This window comes from Solanum stenotomum, unplaced genomic scaffold (genome assembly GCF_019186545.1).
Source record: "Solanum stenotomum isolate F172 unplaced genomic scaffold, ASM1918654v1 scaffold38100, whole genome shotgun sequence".
Taxonomy (NCBI): Eukaryota; Viridiplantae; Streptophyta; class Magnoliopsida; order Solanales; family Solanaceae; genus Solanum; species Solanum stenotomum.
Window position 1 is genome coordinate 92,729 of NW_026034755.1, and position 6,000 is coordinate 98,728.

Consider the following 6,000-nt stretch of genomic DNA (forward strand, 5'->3'; position numbering starts at 1 on the left):
ATCATTTATTTGTTTTTATTTATTAATTTTTCTCATTCCTAATAGTTCTATATATAATGGGAGCGAGATCCACGAAAAAAGTGCTGTATGTTTATCTTTAAATACTTCGATACCTATCCCTCATTTGTATATAATGGGAGCGAGATCTAGGAAAGAAATGCTCAATTGGATGACAATCACGATTCACCGAATATCCAACCCTTGATGACATGAAGACGGCAATTATAACCAAAGTCATAGAAATGACTCGAATTAATCTTGAGACCACGATAAAATTCTTGATTTCACGTACAATAAATCCAATATAAAGATGCAACTTTCGCAACATAACTAGATGATGACCCAACTTCTACAAATGGTGTCAAGAAGGTGAATCATTTTAAGGCAAAATTCATGAAATGTGTCGAGGATATTTACTCTAGGACGGATCAGATTCCTTTATTTCATTTTTAGTGACACTATTTCCTTGTGCCGTTTTAGAAAAATGTCATATTTTCCAATTTAGCATTCAATTGTTCATTTTATCCTTAATTTAATCAATATCATGCATGCTTTTATAGCAATATAAATTCAGTGATATTTAAGATCACGACTTACCAAAATATTAATTTTTCCTTCAACGTTTGTTTTAAGATAAATTATGTTAAATAAATTGAAACAAAATAAGAATCATTTATCTCTTCCTTCAACATCTTGCTCATGAACATTTACTATACTTAGAAGTTAGAAATGGAAATTAAAATCAAAGATGGAGAGGTAGGCTTAAGATCCATTGTCCTCAACACATTCTTGTCCTTCAAAATCTTCCGGCAACAAAGCTGGATTCCGCGGTTTCTCCACGGCCATCAACTTCTTCCCACCACCACTATCACCACTGACGATTTTAGCTTTTTCATCAAAATACTTCATTGCCACACGTATCCTTTTTAGGATCGCGAAAAATTCTTCCACTTCATCATCATCTACTATCGTCCCCTTATTATTTTCTTCGTCCTCTTTCGTAACTTTCACCTCTTTATTATCAATCTCTTCATTATCATCATCTATTCTTTTCCTCTTTTGCACCTCCATCGTACAAAATTTTTTGGAGAAAATATGTAAATGCCTATGAAATTTCCAAATTGGAATTTTTAGAGGTTGATTATTTGGAGGCGTTTTTTATGTTGTTTATATAGTGGAATTTTTGGTAGTTGACTACGTAATTAATCAATATGTTATGATGTCATTGACGTTGTGGAAAATGTCGCAAGCAAAATGACGAATGCCTTAGACGTTTGATTATTGAACTCATTAATTTAATGTCTCTATCTAAAATCACCTAATTATGAAAAAGGGTAATTAAACTTTTAATTAATTTTTTCTTTATTGTTGAAAAGCTAAAACACCTAATTAGGAAAAACAACAAATAGGAAGAAAAATTACTTAAATAAACAACAAATTTTATTATATTTTCTAAGATTCCAACCATTTGAAAAAATTACAATAAATTATACTTTACGCGATGCATAAGTCGGATACATCACTTTACGTGATGTATCGATCGAATATATCACTTTACGTGATGTATCGATCGGATACGTCACTTTACGATGTATCAGGACATTACTTTGTGCAATGTATCGGTCGGATAAATCACTTTATGCAATGTGTCAGGACGTATGTGATGTATCATGACGTTGAGTGATGTATCCGAAACCGAGACTTGATGTATCAGGACGTTGAAGGATGTATCCGAAACCAGAATGTGATGTATCGAGACGTTTTGGGATGATCCAGATTTCACCAAGTTTAAGGGATTTTTGTAATTTAAAAAAGAGAAGAAATAAGATATAATTAACTCTTAACACTATGAGATTTGTGTAAATCTACGAAACAATACATGTAGAATTACTAGTATCTCTTAGTTTGACTTCAAACTTTCCAATTATTTATTTATTTACAAAAAATATCACTTTTTTTTTATATATTTTCTCTGTTCATTTTTATCTATTCATTATTTCAAAAATATTTTTTTCCGTTTATTTATTACTTTTAACATATCAAGATTTTTTTTGTACAATGTTAAAAACGCGCCTAAACTATCTTTTTTTTTTTTTAGTTTCAAACTTAAACTATTTGGAGTATGAGAAGCACACTTAGATTATTTCAATTTTTCTAATGACATGTTTAAAATCACAAAATTAAAAGATCATTTTAATATATTTTAGTTTATGATCACTAATTTAAAAATCTTCTTTATTTTCTTACATTTTATGTTAATTCAAAATCAGATAAATAAATTAGGGATAAGGCACAAGTACCTCCCTAGACTATGACCGAAATCTCAGACACACACCTTAACCAAAATAAGGTCCTATTACCCCCCTGAACTTATTTTTTTTGTAATTTTGTACATCTTTTGTCTTACATGGCACACTCTGTGACTCCACGCAATTGAGGCGCGTGAGAGATATTTGGATGCCACATAAGCCAAAAAGGTGCACAAAATTACAAAAAAAAATAGGTTCAGGGGTAATAGAACCTTAATTTAGTTAAGATGTGTCTCTGGAATTTCGATCATAATCTAGAGGGATACTTGTACATTTTTCCAATAAATTAAAACAAACGTAGTATAATTTTGTAGAAAGCCAGGGTGTCCTTCATAAAAGGATTCCATAATTAGATGCACAAGTCAGTCATTATATATGAATGATGTAATAACGATGACGTAAAATCATTTTGATGGATAACGTGTGGTTGAATATTCAAGATGGAGTAATTTTCAATCTTAAAAGAATGCTCCTCCAATCGACCAATATAATTAATGAGGACTGAGGAGTGGTTGTTGGTATCAGTGTATTAAAGGTGAGGACATAAAGCGGATTGTTATACTTAATTAATATAGAGCAAAACGTAAGTCTCAACTTGTTATGTACAAGTTTCATGAATCTTTTATTATTTTAGTTATAGTATAGTAAAAATAATATTATCATTCTACCTTTATTATAAACAAAACTCAAAAAGTAGTAAAAGAAGACATATATATATATATATATAAAGTGTTACCAATTAATTAAGATTAACTAGTTATTTTTAGGGTTGTATTAGATGTATGTGTCATATTTCTATATGGTATCAGAATCAGATTCATCCTTATTTGTGTTGTTGGTTCACACTCTAGTTTTCTCTGGAGTCTGGACATGAAGGATGTGTTACAGTTGATTTGGAATTTCACATTGATTGGAAAATGAACTAATGATCTGCTCATATATACTTAACCAATTATTTACTCATAAATTAATTTTTGGAGTTAAGTTAAGCTCTTATGACGGATCTTTACAAATAAAAATGTTAGAATTTAAAAATATCTAAATTTAACGTCAGAGAGAAAATAATTTTGATTTGTGCAATTTGACGTAGGAATAAAGGAAAATCAAAAGAGATAGATGGGGCCAAAGGAACATCAGAATCACTTGATAATTTGAAAGTAATTGTGTGATGTATCACAACTCACAAGAATCGTATGACTCCCTTCAATATTAGTTTAATTTTTATATTCTAAAACAATAATGTAAAAAATATATTATACAAATACTAGTTCACCTAAAAAATAGTTATAGTAATTGTCTTAAAAAGGTGGATTAAAATAGCTTAAAGAATGATCTTTATAATATTATAACATATTAAAATATACTTTCAAGTGTTATAAGTCAAATTCATACACCAACAAGGATTGTGATGAAATGATAAGTACTCTTTCATCTTTAACCAAGAGATCTCGGGTTCAAATTTCCTTGTGTATGAAGTCGTCTTTGTTAGGGAGCGCTTTACCCCAATGTGGGACTTTCCGGCGCGAATTCAAATTTAGTTGAGCTCCAATATGAATAACGAATACCAAATAGAAAAAAAGAAGAAGTCAAATTCATACGCATAAATCCGCAATCACTTTATCTTGTCCCACCTTATCCTATATATATAGCATAATTTTAGTATTTTAAACCCAATTCGTCTCAGCTCAATACTAAAAAAAACTGCTAAAACCAATCTAAGTAAATAGATAAAAAATATCTCCTCCATTTTTAAAAAGAAACATACCTCATGCTCATGAGATCGGTTAAATGATTAAAACAAGAGCAACTTTCACATATAGCAAACACAAAATTTATATTTGTATGCTATAACAAAGTTTGCATAATTGCGCTCCATAGCAAATATATATATGTATAATTCGCTATATATATACAAAAAAACAGTTGTATAATTCGCTATACATATACAAAGAAGACAGTTGTATAATTCGCTATACATATACAAAAGAAAGCAGTTGTACACAAAAGATCAATTGTATAATCTGTGTATATATAAAACGAGAAAGAGAGAAAGGCAAAAGAAAATTGGGCAGAGAAATATTTGTATTGTATAATTATAAGTGTATAGGACGAAGATATATGTATTTNAATATAAAAAATAAAATAAAAAATAAGACAAATAAATTAAAATGGACCCAATATACGTTATTTTTGTTGTCTAAACACAAATGAAATTTGGAGAGTCATCTAAATTTTCATATTTTTTTTAAAAATGTTTTAAGTTATTAATTATTGTGATTTATAATATTTTTATGTAACTTTCGAATAACGTACATTACTGGTCACTTTGTCCTATTTATGTGATATGGATAAAATTACAAAATTAACCTTTTTAAAATGTCTTTTAGATATTTTAAGTTGTTAATTAATATTATTTATAATACTTTTTTGGTAATTTTAAAATGATATGTGTTATTTTTTCTGTCCCAATATATGTGAGCCTAATAAAATTCTGAGAGTCAACGTATTGTATTATATAGCTTTTAAATATTTTAAATTGGTAATTATTGTAATTTTTAATGCTTTTTAAGGCATTTGTAAATGATATATGTTGCTTCCTTGATTGAGACTTTTCCATTTGTGACACAAATATATATAGATATTTGGTGCACGTGCCAGCACGGGCCCAATAAATATTAATTTTTTTTTGTTTTAATTTATGTGATATAAATGGAATTTGAAGATCAGTCAATTTTTTATATGTTTTCTTAAAAATATATTTGAAGTTATTAAATTGTTGTGATTTATAGTATTTTTGCGTTAGTTTTGAATAATATAGGTTACTCATGTTTCAATTCATGTGAATAATCATAAATATTTTCAGTTGTTAATTTATTGTGAATTCAAGAAATTTTGACGTTATTTTCAAATAGTACATGTTACTTATTCTATTCCAATTAGTCAACCAAATTTCTTATATGATTTAAAAATATTTTTAATTGATAATTATTGTGATTTATAGCATCTTTTATGTAACTTTTAATAATATATAATTTGTTCAAATTCATATGACAATGATAAAATTTCAAGAGTCAACGCAATAAAAATTTAAATTTTTTAAAAAGTTGTACCTCTAATATATTTTGTAGCTAAAATATACTCTCTCCGCCCACTTGTAGTTGTCATGTTGCGCTTTTTGAAAGTCCATTTGACTAATTTTCAAAGTTAAATCAAATTGTATTAATTCGATATTTAAAAAAAAAATTAAATATGCAAAAGCTATACAAAAAGTACTATAAATTGTTATTTTTTGCCTATGAATATGATGAAAAAACACATTGTAAAATATTCGTTAAAATTCTTATAGTTTGACTCTAAAAAGGAAATCATAACAATTAAAAGTGTATAGAGAGAGTAATAAATAGGTAATTAAATTTCAAGAAGTTTAAAATAAAAGGTTGAAAAAAAGAATTAGATATACAACATATATTGAAAATTGAAAACATATAAATAATAAATGGGCCCAAATGAGGTCAAACTTTTTGGCTAATAAAGTAGTAGGTAATTAATGGTGTTAAATTGTTAAATAATATAAATTTTAAAGGTACAACCATAAAAGAAGAATGTACAACACTATGAAGCACATATCATCCAACACTTGTCATGTGCTAAGTAGTAGATATTCCCACTTATTATATATAGTAAAAAAAAT